Raw genomic sequence first — 16,171 nt, 5'->3', positions numbered from 1 at the left:
AATAAGACACAAGTTATGTATAGTAGTATCAATGGTGTGACTATGTTGTATGTCAAGCTGTGTAAGTGTTAACTAATTCATTCAGTACATATGAGAAAATCATAAGTCCCACAAGAACAAATAGCCAGGATAATGCAGTAGGTTATTATTAGGCAAGGAAAAAATCTCATAGTATATCGTAGTAATTAGACCAGAAATGTATAGTGCTGTAAGATGTTGTTATGACTTGCCGATCTTTCAACATGCCACCGCGCAGTTACGCGCGTCCTCTACATGCGGCGCTGTCTGCCAGCCATACAGCAGCAGCGCCACCTCAGCGGCCAGCCAGCCAGCGGCCGATAGACTTGGACTCAGTTATGATTTGACTGTTAAAGTGTACACACGTCTTACTATGTTTACTTGATCTGTGACTTTCATGTATTGCGTCTTCCTTGAAATATATTTGTTCAACTTGAAGTTATTACAATTGGCGACGAGGTAGTGATTTTTCTTTTCCATCGTTGACCCACATGTTTCCATGGCTACTTTAGAGCAACTATTGCAAGGTCTCATAGAACAGCAAACGCTTCTCACAAATGCAATTCATGATTTCGTCGCGGCATCAAACGCGGGGCGTCTCTCGTCGTTGTCTCTACCTACTTTTCCTCCTTACGACGAGATGGCGGATGACTGGTCTGATTACGAAAAACGTCTTCGATAGCACTTCTTGGCATTTCATGTCGTGGACGAACAAACATGTGAGTCACTGTTCCTTTCATGGATTTCACCTCAAATGTATCGGTTGTTGTCGCAATTGGCTACTTTGAAAGATCCTGCATCTTTGTCCTTTGCTAAAATGTGCTCACTTCTGTCTGTCTACTTTCAAAAGCAAACGCATGTGGTAGCCTCTCGTGTTGCCTTTTATCGCTGTCAAAAACAAACGAATCAATCCTATCGCGCCTGGGCTGCTGAACTTCACGGCATCAGTAGAAAGTGTCAATTTGTTACTGAGGTTCACAAAGAACCCTACGCCGATTCTATGGTACGGGATGCTATTATCCGATCGGCGCCCGACAAAGAAGTTAGGCAACGAGCCCTTCAGTTGGCAAATCCGACTCTAGGTGAAGTCCTATCCATCGCTCAGACTTTTGAAATTTCTCGCGCCGCTGGAACGCAAATAGAGGCATGGGGCGACGTCGGGGAAATACAACCTCTGTGCCATGTTGACGTAGCGTGTGGCGTGTCCCCGCCGGCCGACGTGGCCGCAGTACGCTCCCAAGCACAGCCTCGGCCTAACCGTAAACAAACCTCTAAGAAACTGCAGCAAAACCCACGGCAACTTCCTTCATGTCCGCGGTGTTTTACGAAACATTCACGAGAAGATTGCCCACAACGTTGGGCCGTGTGTCACAAATGCATAAAAAGAGGGTCATGTGGCATTCGTTTGCAAATCCGACCGCATTCATGATGTTCATGAACATGACGCTGATTCTGATTCTGTGTTGTCTGTCAATTGTACTTCTTCCCTTTCAGGGAAGTTATTCCTCACTGTCCAAATACTTGGTCGAGATGTTCGCATGCAGGTGGATACTGGTTCTGCTGCCACTATCATCAATTCTTAGACGTATCTTCAGTTGGGTTCTCCAATCCTGTCACCTGTCTCTAGGCAATTACGGACTTACAATAAACAGATTTCTCTCTTGGGACAATTTGATACTGAGGTATCTTACAAATCTGTCGTTCGCACTGTTCCCATATTTGTGGTCGACCATAGTAATGCGGAGAATCTTTTTGGTTTCGATGCCTTCCGCGTTTTTGGGTTCTCCATAGATGACTCTGTCAATATCGTCTCTGATGCTATTCCTTATGCTCAATTGGATTCCTTGTCGACGACATTTTCGTCCCTTTTTTCTCCTGGGTTAGGCCGTGCCAACGACTTTGAAGCTCATATCACGCTCAAACCCACTGCTCGGCCTAAGTTTTTTCGGGCTCAGTCCATTCCTGTGGCCCTTCGTGATCAGGTCAAACGGGAGCTGGATCGTCTCTCTGCTTCAGGGGTCTTGCTTCCTGTCACTTCCAGTGAGTGATCCTATCCTGTCGTTGTCGTTGCTAAGCCAAATGGTGATATTCGTCTCTGTGGCGATTTCAAAGCCACTGTAAATTCTCAATGCCTTATCGACACTTACCCTATGCCTCGACCTGAAGAATTGTTCACTAAACTTGCTGGAGGCCAGTATTTTTCTAAACTTGACCTGTCAGCAGCCTATCATCAACTTCCTCTCGACGCTGCTTCCCGGCAGTTTCTGGTCCTTAACACGCCTTTCGGCCTCTATCAATACCAACGATTGCCATTCGGGGTTGCCAGCGCCCCTGCTCTCTTTCAGCGATTCTTGGAACAATTATTGCTTACTGTCCCTGGGTGTATCAATTACAGGACGACATTGTTGTCACTGGCTCCAGCACTGACAAACTTCTTCAAAATCTCTGCACACTTTTTCACGTCTTACAGACTGCCGGTCTTAAGTGTAATCTTCAGAAATCAAAATTTTTTCAGGCATCTATCACGTACTTGGGGTTTCAGCTCTCTCAGGATGGTATTCGTCTGCTTCAGCAAACTGTCGCTGTGATCGATGCCCTTCCTCGCCCTACATCTGTTAAGGAACTTCAGGCCTTCTTGGGGAAAATAGCATACTATCACAAGTTTTTACCATTTGCTGCTTCTGTGGCTCAGCCGTTGCATCGCCTGTTGCATAAAAACGTGCCTTTTCACTGGTCCGCGTCATGCGATGCGGCTTTCCAGAAACTGAAGACAATGCTGAAACAGGCCCCGTGCCTGGTTACTTATCGATCTGGCCAACATCTTGTTTTTGCCATGGACGCCTCTCAATACGGGGTCGGTGCAGTCCTTGCACACAGTTTTTCTGATGGTTCGGACAACAGAAGTATTCCAAAATTGAAAAAGAAGCTTTGGCCATTATTTATTCTCTCCATAAATTTGGTGTTTTTCTCTATTGATCCAAATTTCATCTTGTTACGGATCACAAACCACTTGTTTCCTTGTTTCGTCCATCAACGTCACTTCCCGACACGGGTGCCCACCACCTCCAGCGTTGGGCTCCTTACTTGTCTCGTTTCAATTATGAGATTCATTTCCGGCCGACGGCTCAACATGCGAATGCTGATGCACTGTCTCGCCTTCCCATGGGTCCTGATCTGGCATTCGATAGGGACGAACTTTTGTGTTTCCACCTGGATGTTGCCGAGCAGCGGGTTGTGGACTGGTTCCCTTCACTGGGGACCGGCTGGCGGCTGCTACAGGTTCTGACCATACCCTCTCCCGGGTTTTATGCTGTACTTAGAAGAGTTGGCCAGATCGTCCGTCCGCTAAGACTTCTGAGCCCTTGCAGAACTACTACATTTCGCGTTACCGCTTCACGGATAGGGATGGTGTTATCTTCCTTTCTACCGAAAATGCTTCGCCGCGTGTTGTGGTACCTGCGTCTTTGCGTGCTTCGGTCTTGCGCCTCCTTCACCAAGGGCTTTGGGTTGTCTCTCGCACAAAATCTCTGGCGCGCTATCACGTGTACTGGCCCGGCATAGACTCTGAAATCGCACACATGGTCGCTGCCTGCGGCCCTTGTGCGTCACAGGCCGCCGCCCCAAAGTCATCTTTGTCACCGTGGCCTTCGCCTGAGAAGCCCTGGGAGCATATTCATGCTGACTTCACGGGACCTTTTTTAGGAACTTATTGGCTTCTCGTTATTGACGCCTACTCTAACTTTCCTTTCATTGTTCGTTGCACGTCGCCTACCACAGCGGCAACCACCAATGCTCTAGCTCGCATTTTCTCTTTGGAAGGCCTTCCCTCTACTCTTGTTACTGATAATGGTCCGCAATTTGCCTCTTCCGATTTTGCGGATTTTTGTGCCCGTCACGGCGTCATGTATGTCACGGCTCCTCCATTCCATCCACAGTCAAACGGTGAGGCTGAACGACTGGTCCGCACATTTAAGGCTCAGATGAAGAAACTCATGACTTCTCCTGCTGATGATGCACTTCTCCAATTTCTTGCTTCTTACCGTTTCACCCCCATGGGTGACCACAGCCCGGCTGAGCTCTTACATGGCCGACAGCCCCGCACGCTACTTCATCCTCTGTGGCCTTCCTCCTCACGGCCGCGGGTGCCTTCGCTTGGCCGGTTCACCGCCAACGACCTTGTATGGATACGGGGATATGGCAGGCGGCCAAAATGGAGTCCTGGTCGCATCTTACGACACCGTGGACGACGCCTGTATGAAATCCAGACAGACAGAGGTGTTGCAGTGCATCATTCGGACCAGCTTCAGCCTCGTGTGCCGGCAATGCCTGTTCCAGATGCCACTACACCACCTTCGGCTCTATCTGACTCTCGAGAAACTGAAATCTCTCATTACTCTCAACGCAGTCCTCTTACCATCATATCGGTGCCAGCACAAGAACTAATGCCACCAGGAGACGTGCCCATGCAGGAACCAGATGACCATCATCTATCAGAGCAACTCTACTCGCCTCCTTCTCCTACGGACGCGGACACATCACCCATGTCTCCTGTTATAACAACCGGACTTGCAGCAACAGGCAGATTGGTGCACGGGGCCCCAGCAGATTTCGACCCTCACATCCCCTGTCATCTCGACCCGTTATCATAGGGGACACATCCGTCCATATGGGAATCCTCCTCCTCGAGATTTTATGGCCAGTCAAACAACACCTATGGACGTTAGCAATCTACAGGCCACCTCCATCAAGACCTGTGCAAAACATTCAGAGGGACTTGCCGATCTTTCAGTGTGCTGCCCCGCAGTTACACGTGTCCTCTACATGCGGCGCTGTCTGCCAGCCATGCAGCAGCAGCGCCACCTAAGCGGCCAGCCGGCCAGCGACCACTAGACTTGGACTTAGTTATGATTTGACTGTTAAAGTGTACACATGTCTTATTCTGTTTATTTGATCTGTGACTTTCATGCATTGCGTCTCCCTTGAAATATATTTGTTCAACTTGAAGTTATTACAGATGTCGCATAGCTGTAGCCTGTTGTGTTGATCTCATAGACAAGAAAATATAACAAATATATCCAGAGTTGCATAAAAATCTCAAGAAAGTGACAACTGCACATCACACAAAAGAAACTTTAGTGTAGTAGCAAATAGCTGCAGAACAGTTACTATTGCCAACCTGCCATGACTGATCTAAACTTATCTTTTATACTTATATACCAGAAATATCATCACATGAAATAAAACTATTACCTCAATAATATTCATTGTCATCATTATCATCATCTCATCAGAAATTTCACATAACACATTATATATGTAAGTCACATAAATCATAATCATATACCTCATTAAATATCATCAGTAATCATCATCACGAAATGCACAAATATGCAACAAACTTCATTATACAACACATCTGAAATTTACCAAAAAAAAATTCCCTGTTCTGCCTGCATCAGGTGTCTATCACTCAAAAACCACCTCGTAGTCATAAGTATAAAACATCAAAAAACTGTACACAAAACACTTGCAATGACAATAGATTCTGAGAAAAAGAAATTGTAGCTCTCAACAAATATTCCGTCTGACAGTAGACAAAATTGTATGAAAGCAACAGGGTGTAGATAGCATGAAATAAATGGTAGAAAAATCTCCAGAGTAACATCAAAGTAAATGCAAATAGCAATCCAATGGCATTCAGATGACAAATACAGTGAATTCTGTATGGTCTGTTATAGCAAAGAAAGAATTTGCTGAACAAGCATTTTCCTTTATGAGACAATCTATGTGATCTCACGAGTACATTTTGACCTACCCAAAATGTTTGTTTGATTCCAGAAGGCTTCTGGCGACGAATCCTCTTTTCTGCAGCTCGTCCTAGATTTCGTAAAGCTATTTCTACAATTTCATGGTGTCGTAAGCAACGTGACTTATGTATTGCTACAAGTTCTCTGATTCTGTCAGGAGGCAGTTCGTTTTTCAGTGCAAGGTAAGGAGGGAGAAACATAGAAGTGTTGGGAATAGATTTGATAAGATCCTGAAATGTGTAAATGTATTTGTCCCAATCTCTGTGTTTCTTGCGGCACTACAATCTGCATAGTTTATTTATCTCTTTCGCAATGCGTTCAGGTGGATTTGAAGATGCATGATAGCGGGATACGTAAATGAGTTTGATTTTAGAGAGAGTGCAAATCTAGCAACTTGACCTAAATTGTGGACCATTGTCTGAAATGACCTTGTCAACGTAACCAAATTCTGTAAAAATTGTTAACAAAGGCGGTGGACACAATTTTGCCAGTAGCTTTATGCAAAGGTGTGAATGAAACAAATTCCGACGTGAGCATTACAGCTACAAAAATATAAGAGAAGCCTTGTCTGCTGGTAACAATAGGACCATATAAGTCAACGACTGCTGGATGATGTAATTTCACAGAAATGATCAGACACAACTGAGCATAAAAGGAAGATGTTGTTGTTTTGGCTTTCTGGCATAATTTGCACTACATAAGAACACGATGAAAGGGTTTCTCCATATTAAAGAAATAAGAGGTTTGACAAACTATGAAAAAGCATTTGTGGGCTCCATAATGAGCGCAACTGAGACATATGTACCATATAAGTTTTAACGAGATGCTCGGGAATGCAGGCAAGCCAGGTAGGACTGTCAGGTCTTAACCATTTAAACAAGGTGTTAGTATTGGGTCAAAGCTGTTACGGTCCAACTCTGCATTGTTGCCAGATATATCCAAGATGGCGGTGATGACATCATCCAAGATGGAGTCGTGTAGACTTGGCAACAGTGCATGACGTCATCCAAGATGGCGGCCATAACGTCATTCAAGATGGCGGATTTTGGCTGGAAGTTTGAAGTTTGGCAGTGCAAAGTGCCCTCCCCTCCCCCAGACAACTGGGGGGTAGTTCAAATTCCAATAGGATAATGCATCACACCACTTTTATCTCTACTAAGCAACTAAAATCACGGGAAGATAGCTCACTTGGGTTACCTCCACTAACCTAAGCCACCCGACTGTCACCTCCTCCTACCAATTGGCGCCAAGTTTGAATTTTGGCAGTAAAGAAAGGTCACTTGGGGTTTCGCTACCAACCTAAGAAAATTGTGGGAAAGAAAGGTCACCTTCACTAACCTAAGTCACCCGGCAGCCACCTCTTCCTAGGGATTGGTGGGAAAAGGACTCAGCGTGCACTGGGCTGGTGGAGAGAGGAAGGAGTGTACGTTATTTATTTTGGAGCAGTTTATTTAGGGATGGAGTATATTTATCACAGTGATACAGAACACACACACTGACATGCCCCACAGCATACAGACTTGCAAACTACTCCTAAATAATTCATGTATAAAAATCTACACACATGCCTGCTAATTGTAAACCGTCAAAATAACGGAATGCACAGCCAACAGATATGCAAAAGACACGTAATTAATGCAATACATTTACGTTCAGAGAGCCACACAACTTGTAAATCGTCAAAATAATAATCTATCTAAAAGACTCTGCAAACACACTTGCTAATCATCATCTGTCGAAATCATGCACCTGTCGTTATTTAAACAATTTGAGGCAGCACCATCATCCAGTGTGCTTGCCTCGAGGTCCATACTCCAACTGACCTAGTACACAGTGCAGACACCAGAGGGCACTGTCATCCAAGACGGTGGCCATGACATCAGGTGATGACGCAAGTATAGTTAGCCATGATGGTGGCAAACAGTGTGTTTACCACGAGGTCTAGTAATCAGTACCACCATCAGAGGGCGCTGTCGTCTTTTTGTGACATAATCCTAGATGGTGGGTAAGGGGGGAAATGGCGGGAAATCGAATCTGGACACAAGTCTTTATTTTGCAGGCAGTCTCTCTACAACGAGATTTAGAGTCCAACTGACCTAGTACACAGTACTGCCACCAGATGGTTCTGTCATCCCTCATGTGGCGCAATCCAAGATGGTGGTCTGTAGGGGGAAAATGGTGCGATAATGACTCAGCCTTCACTGGGATGCTGGGGAGAGTAAGGAGTTATTTTTGAACATTGTATTTAGGGAGGGAGTATATTTATGACACTGACACTGACACGAAATCAACTCTTAAACTGTCCAAATAACGCATATCACAGCCTACAGACCTGCTCGCAAAATAATGCAATCATCGTGCGCAAGCACCCTCCGCCACTCCCTGTCCAGTAGAGCGTACAGGAGGTTAGCAGCAACCCCGGCCAAGTGGTGTTTCCACAGCTGCAAACTACAAACAGCTGCCCTCTCTAATTTTACACAAAGACAGGGAAAATGCTCTGTGACTCCCATACGCAGAGAGACAGATCGTAAATTAAACACTATGCTCAGTGTGGAGCACTGTCTCATATACTTTGATGATTTATGTGATCGAGAATTAACACTGAATTGATGTACTGCACTGTCATCTATCCATGTTCGCAATGATACTTGCAAAGTGGTGAGGGGATGGTTTAGCTATGATACCGAAAAATGGGGCGACTTTGTGACTGGTGGGGTGACTTTGTGACAAGGGATCGAGTTTTCGTATTTTAAATCTCGCGCCGCGACCGCTCGTCTCAGGAAAGAGCTGAACCACGCATTTCGTTTGTCAGACATGCCACGCCACGTAGCGGCAGCAGGGTGAAGCTTCTGCACACGCATAGTTCCTTCCGACGCCGTTGCTTAGAAACGCTGTTATTTACGTTTTCGTAAAACGAGGGAAACTTGATATTGTGAAAACGTTTATGTTAAGGACGCAACTAAAACAGGTATGTACATTTGTTTGTTAATATGTTGGGCAAATTATTGTAGAATATCGATTAAATCAAGCCATGTTTGTTGAACATATGAGACAAAAACTGAAATGCACGCACTTTGTGTGGTGACTTTGTGACACCCCAACTTGTCACAAAGTCACCCCACCATGGTTTTAGGTTATATTTTATCACGTTTTTTTGTCTTTCAAGCACTGAAAAGAAGATGAGGTCTTATAAAAGGAAGTTGGGTGCAAGAGCCTATAGAAATTACTCCAGAGACGTTAGATAAAGCCGTTAAATTGGTTTTAACAAAGAAAATGACCCTGCGAGCAGCATCTGAAAGGTTAGTGGCAGTTCTTTAATTTTTCATACACTGTCACACAGCAAGTAAACGTTTTATTGGATACTGTAAGGCTAAAATAGACGTTTAGATGACCATCTGTTTGGCGTTTTTAAGCAAATTCTTCTGCTTGAATAGGGAGCAAAATACAGCTATGTACACCAGGAAGTTACCTACATTCCTTTATTTTGTTACAAACTTTACTGTCATAAAACGGGTTTTTACACCAATTTGCAACTTCTGGCATTTGTAAAGGAAGCATTTATGCAAATTTTAAACCTACCTTCGTAAAATTCTGATATTTTTGGCATTTTTTCTATTAAACATCTTTTAAAAGGTATGGTATTTTTTTCTGAATTATACCATACTGGTATATATGTTTTATACGTTCTTTTTCTCTGGTTTTAGGTTCAATATTCATCGAAACACATTGTGGAACAAAACCAAAGAGATAAAACGTTCGACCACCTCAAACTCAGAGACAGTCAAACCTAAAAGACAGCATGGGGGTCAACCTATTTTTACAAAAGAAGAAGAGGATACATTCGTTGCTCATTCCATTGCAATGGCATCTTATGGTTTCCCAATGACATTACTTGATTTGCGCTGTGTCGTCAAATCATATCTAGATCGAACCGGAAGAAAAGTTCCCATGTTTGAAATGGAAACTTTCCTGGGAGAGAGTGGGCCATATCATTTATGAAGCGGCATAAGTATGTTCTCTCCGAACGTGTCGCCAAAAATATCACATATGCAAGAGCTGCGACTGATACTGAAGTGATTGACTCATATTTTGAGCATTTAGAGAAGGAGTTAGAGGGTATTCCGCCAGAAAAAATTTGGAATTACGACGAAACGAACGTCCAGGACGATCTGGGAAGCAAAAAAGTGTTGGTCAGAAGAGGAGCAAAATATCCAGAGCGGATACAAAATTGTTCCAAAGCGTGTACTTCGATTATGGTCTGTGGGAACGCCGCAGGACAGTTGGCTCCACTATACGTAAATTACAAGGCCGAGAACATGTGGTCGACCTGGACCGAAAATGGACCTGAAGGAGCCCGCTACAATCGTACTAAATCTGGATGGTTTGATCACCAAGTGTTTGAGGACTGGTTCATCAATTTTATGCTCCCCATACTGAAACAACAAGATGGCCAAAAACTTCTTATTGGCGATAATTTGAGTTCGCATATTAACCTAGAGGTTATTCGACTCTGTGATAAGTATGGGATAAAATTTATCGCACTCCCACCAAATGCGACACATCTACTGTAACCGCTAGATGTTGCCATATTCAGAGTTCTAAAACTGATTTGGCGTGAAATTTTGTCAGATTGGAAGCAATCGACATTTGGTAGCCGGTGCACATCAGTTCCAAAAGATGAACTGCCTGGTCTGTTAAAGAAAATGATGGACAAGCTGCAGGAGAACATCATAAAAAATCTCCAGTCAGGATTTAGGAAGACTGGGATTTTTCCGCTTAACAAAATGGAAGCCCTCCAAAGACTCCCGAAGGCCGTCTTGGAAGAGAGCCTACAGTCCTTATCAGGAGTGGTTGGTGAGATCTTCATAGAAGAACTGCAGAAGAAGAGAGAAGAGGTTACAGGATGCCGGGCCCCCAAGAGAAGGAGGAGGCTCACTGTTCCAGCAGGCAGAAGTATCTCCAGTGCCGAAATCGAAGCCAGTAGGGCGGAACAGCCGAAAGGGAAGAACACAAAAGCCACCACTTCCTCCAGACCCAGCGGATCCAAGGAAAAGGCTGTACTGGCAGGTGAGATGTCTGAAGAAAGCTCTTCAGATGAAGACAACAGCAGAGAGAGGAACTGGACGGATGAAGATCCCAGTGACCCCGACGTGCTGGATGAATCTTTCAGCTGTTTGGAGGATTCAGAACCTGAAATGTCTCCCACAAAAGTGATTCCAAATGATAAAGACGTCTTGGGAATCGACAGCATGGCTCCTGAAAAAAACGTTTTCAAAGTGGATGATTTTGTAGTGGTGAACTTTGAAGGGAAACTTTTTCCAGGAAGGGTGACTGAAGAAAAACAAGAGGGCTACATTGTCAGCGTTATGGAGAGGACCAAGATGTTCTGGAAGTGGCCTACTAAAGAAGATGCTATTCTGTACTCCAAAGAAGAAGTTTTGTACACTATCGACCCCCCAAGACCGGTAGGAAAGCGAGGGTTCTTTGAGGTGAAAAATCTAGATTAGGGAGCTCCTTTTTCATCACTTGTAAAACTGATGTAGCTCTACCAAAGCATCAAACACATGTACATTGTTTAAATATACTTTTTGATTGGTCAAAATTGTGACATTGTTTTTGGGTTACAAAGTATGGGAAAAAAATAATGTTGTCACAAAGTCACCCCACAGGGTGGGGTGACTTTGTGACAGAGTTTTCCCTTTATATAGTCGTTCATAAAAAAGATTTTTTGAAGACATAATCTTGTAAAGGAAGGTTGTAGCTATCTTATGATGCCATCCGTTTCAGTTTATGTTAAAAATGGATCAGTGTACGAGTGAAAACATGCAAAACTTGTCACAAAGTCACCCCATTTTACGGTACTGAAACTGGGGAAACATGCTGTCACATCATTGGCCAGTGTTGAAGTTGCTGTAAAATCCTGTGCACTATCAACTGTGATGTTTATTATTAGAGTACATTGATGGGGTTCAAAATGGTTCAAATGGCTCTGAGCACTATGGGACTTAACATCTGAGGTCATCAGTCTCCTAGAACTTAGAACTACTTAAACCTAACTAACCTAAGGACTTCACACACATCCATGCCTGAGGCAGGATTCGAACCTGCGACCGCACCAGCAGCGTGGTTCCGGACTGAACCGCCTAGAACCGCTCGGCTACACGGGCTGGCCACCATACAGGAGCACCAACAAGCAGCCCACCTTGGAATGCACTGAGCGCCGGTGTAACGCACTCACAACTATATAGCGGTCGCGCGGTTCTAGACTGATGCGCCTAGAACCGCTCGGCCACAACGGCTGGCATCGATGGTGTCTTTTCTATCCCATCCATGCATTGGTTAATGGTTCAAATGGCTCTGAGCATTATGAGACTTAACTTCTGAGGTCATCAGTCCCCTAGAACTACTTAAACCTAACTAACCTAAGGACATCACACACAGCTATGCTCGAGGCAGGATTCGAACCTGCGACTGCAGCGGTCGCGCGGTTCCAGACTGTAGCGCCTAGAACGGCTCGGCCACCCCAGCCAGCTGCACTGGTTACCACATAATGATTGACTGATATCGCTTGTTTGAGTTGGGGAAAAAGTTTTGGTAGACGGACAGCAACTTCTGGGGGTTGCTAGCAGTGAAACTGATCGCGTAAATGAGTGCAATATGAGGAATCAGTCGATAGGGAATGCAGAGTCGTCTGCTATTCTGTCAGTAAAATTCAAACTTGGCGCCAGTTGGTAGGAGGAGGTGGCAGTGGGGTGACTGAGGTTAGCACAAGAGCCCTTTCTTTCGAGCCATTTCTTAGATTAGCAGCAAAACTCCAAGAGACTTTTGTTTAATTCAATCTTTGGCCCCAGTTCATAGGAGGAAGTGGCAGTCAGGTGGCTTAGGTTAGTGGAGGTAACCCAAGTGAGCTATCTTCCAACGATTTTCTTTGCTTAGTAGAGATAACAGTAGTATGATGCATTATCCTGCTGGAATTTGAACTTCCTGCCAGTTTTCTGGGGGAGGGGGGCACTTTACACTGCAAAAATTTAAACTTCCCGCCAAAATTAGCCATCTTGAATGACGTCATAGCAGCCATCTTGGATGACATCATTCGCTGTTGCCAAGTCTACATGACTCCATCTTGGATGACGTCATCGCCGCCATCTTGGATATATCTGGCAACAATGCAGAGTGGGGCTGTAACAGCTTTGCCCTAATACTAACACCTTGTTTAAATGGTTAATATCTGACAGTCCTACCTGGCTTGTCTGCATTCCTGAGCATCTAGTTAAAACTTATATGGTACATATTTCTCAGTTGCGCTCATTATGGAGCTCATAAATGCTTTTTCATTCTTCGTCAAACGTCTTATTTCTTTAATATAGAGAAACGCTGTCATCATGTTCTTATGTAGTGCAAATTATGCCAGAAATCCAAGACAACAACATCTTCCTTTTATGCTCAGTTGTGTCCGATCATTTCTGTGAAATACGTCATCCAGCAGTCGTTGACTTATATGGTCCTATTGTTACCAGCAGACAAGGCTTGTCTTATATATTTGTAGCTGTAAAGCTCACGTCGAAATTTCTTTCATTCACACCTTTGCATAAAGCTACTGGCAAAATTGTGTCCACCGCCTTGGTTAACAATTTTTACAGAATTTGGTTACGTTGACAAGGTCATTTCAGACAATGGTCCACAATTTAGGTCAAGTTGCTAGATTTGCACTCTCTCTAAAATCAAACTCATTTACATATCCCGCTATCATGCATCTTCAAATCTATCTGAATGCATTGTGAAAGAGATAAGTAAACTATGCAGATTGTAGTGCCACAAGAAACACAGAGATTGGGACAAATACATTTACACATTTCAGGATCTTACCAAATCTATTCCCAACGCTTCTACGTTTTTTTCTCCATAACATGTACTGAAAAACGAACTGCCTCCTGAAAGAATCAGAGAAATTGTACCAATACCTAAGTCTTGGTGGTCATGACACCATGAAATTGTGGAAATAGCTTTACGAAATCTTGGACGAGCTGGAGAATAGAGCATTCAACGCCAGCAGCCTTCTGGAATCAAATGAACATTTCGGGTAGATCAAAAACTACTCCTCATATCACATAGATTGTCTCATTAAGGAAAATGTTTGTTCACCAAATTCTTTCTTTGCTATAATGTACCATACAGAATTCACTGTATTTGTCATCCGAATGCTTTGGAAGTGGAAGGTTTGAGAACCAATCATAGTATAAATGTACACCATATTACGAATTTCAAAGAATTTCATAAAGAGGACCCACATACACAGATTTACAGACTACACACTTACACTCTTACCTGGCTTACTACCAGACTGATATCACTACAGCCTATTTGTCTTTTCTTATTTTATAGTATTGGACTTGCACTTATAATTTGATTTATTTTTACATTTTATAAAATGTTACTGGCTGTGAATATTTAGAAACTAAATATGAAGAAAAGGCTTGTATAGAGCTTTATAATGACTTGAAACACGTATGTAACATAGCAGCGATGGTGAGGCACGTTAAAATCTTTGACCAGAGAGCCTATAATCGTAGTTAGTCTGCGCTTGACCGCGCGAGTGTTGCAAGCAGTTCAGTTGTAGTCGTCATGTAGAGCAGTACAGTGGTAGTCGTCGTGCAATTCTGTAGTAGTCGTCATGCAGAGCAGTCGGTCAGGAGTAGCAGCCCAGTGCGGTTGTGTGATGTAGTCTGTCGGCAACACTGGTCAAGATGCTGAATGAGGTATATTGTTAATTAAGGTAATCATCAGATAATGTAAAGTTTATTTATTGTAATTAATTTCCAACAAGTGCCCCAATAATAATTTTGATTTCAAAAGCAATTTTACAAAAAAAATTTATTTAATTGAATTAACGATTTCATTCCACTTCCCTTAAAGAAAAGTTTCAGTTAAATTTAAAAAAAAAAAGGAATATTATTATTTGCAATGCAGTTCCTCCAAGCTGTGCGCAAGAATAAGAGCAGAAATTTGACTAGCAGTTACAATGAGGTAAGAATTTAATTCTGATTTGCACAGGGCCAAAGACCGATATTTCGGTTTAATTGAATTATCATTATCACTGAGATTTCATTAGTACTGAATTGTTTTTCATTATTTTTGCGGGAGCTTACAGCAGAGTCAGATTGCGAATTTCACATTTTTGTTGCCTTTGTCAGTACATTTCATTGCGAGAGGTTACACTTGGCTTCCATTTTTATTAAATATTGTCCTTTTCTTTTAAATTTTTCTGGGGAGGTTACACTTGGCGACACCCAGTCCAGGATCGTATTTCGTTGAGAGTCTTTTGAACAACAGTCAGATATCTGCTCTTATTTGCTTAGATATAATTAGGATTTGGCGCAACGCTTTTACTAATCTTGTGACTTTCTTTCTACAGGCCAACGGCAATTCGTTGCTCTATTGTATTTGTGTGTTGCTTTTGCATTTGTGCTTATTGTTTTGTGAATAATTGTGACTACTGTAAAAATGCCGCGAAAGACTGTGAATAGTGTATCGCGAGGTATTATGAATGAATTTACCGACTTAAACAACGTGACCGATAGTAATTGTGACATGCAGTGTAATAGTGACAATCCTGCGTTCACTGATAATCAGTGCGTTCCAACTACTAGTGATGATTATTATCTTACTGATGAACAAACGAACTCGGTTATGTCCTCTGTTGATCTGACGACAACCGATGACGCGGGGTGCACTATTGTAATGAGCGCTGCCCAGCTTAATACACCCGGTTTGGAAAATTCAAGTAACGTACCGAGAAATTTTTCTAATGAAAATGAACAGAATACTCAAAGTACGACGGATTTATTTAGTTCCGAAATAGTGCCTGACAGTGTACATCCGACTGATAATCCTTTTTGTGAATCGCAGAATGACCGGATGGTTACAGAAAACGTGACAATTGTAGGTACACTATCAAACAACACAGAGAATAGAAATGCTAATTTTGGCTCGGATCAAATTATGGCACTATTGCTACAACGATTTAACGAAATTATTGAAAAACAAGACAACCTTAAGGAAGATAACAAACAACTTAGAGAACAGAACAAACAGTTTAATGAAAAATTAGACAATAATAATGAAAAATTAGACGACAATTCCAGACTGCTTAGTGAACAAATTAGAGCCATTGCCGCGCAGTGTCATGACACTAAGGAACAGTTGCGCGTGGAAATTGAGGCTTGTTCAAAAAAAAGCAGCGAAGAAATTAAGTCTGTTGCTCAGGAATTAAGGGAAATGTAAACAGCCGCAACACAAACACTTAGAGCGGAAATTAGTACAGTCGCTAAACAATGCTCTGAAAAAGC

At 43.1% G+C, this 16,171-nt stretch overlaps 1 long non-coding RNA gene across 1 annotated transcript; it reads left to right on the top strand.

The window, feature by feature from the left end:
- Positions 1-8,573: 8,573 nt before the first annotated feature.
- Positions 8,574-9,756, top strand: LOC126191466 (uncharacterized). Its single transcript, XR_007538350.1, has 3 exons — positions 8,574-8,793; positions 8,992-9,124; positions 9,530-9,756. It is a non-coding gene; the product is annotated as an uncharacterized LOC126191466 (long non-coding RNA).
- The last annotated feature ends 6,415 nt before the right edge of the window (positions 9,757-16,171 follow it).

Source organism: Schistocerca cancellata, chromosome 6 (assembly GCF_023864275.1).
Source record: "Schistocerca cancellata isolate TAMUIC-IGC-003103 chromosome 6, iqSchCanc2.1, whole genome shotgun sequence".
In the NCBI taxonomy this organism is placed as follows: domain Eukaryota; kingdom Metazoa; phylum Arthropoda; class Insecta; order Orthoptera; family Acrididae; genus Schistocerca; species Schistocerca cancellata.
Note: the sequence above shows the minus strand (reverse complement) of the source record. Positions and strands in the feature narration are given on the sequence as shown.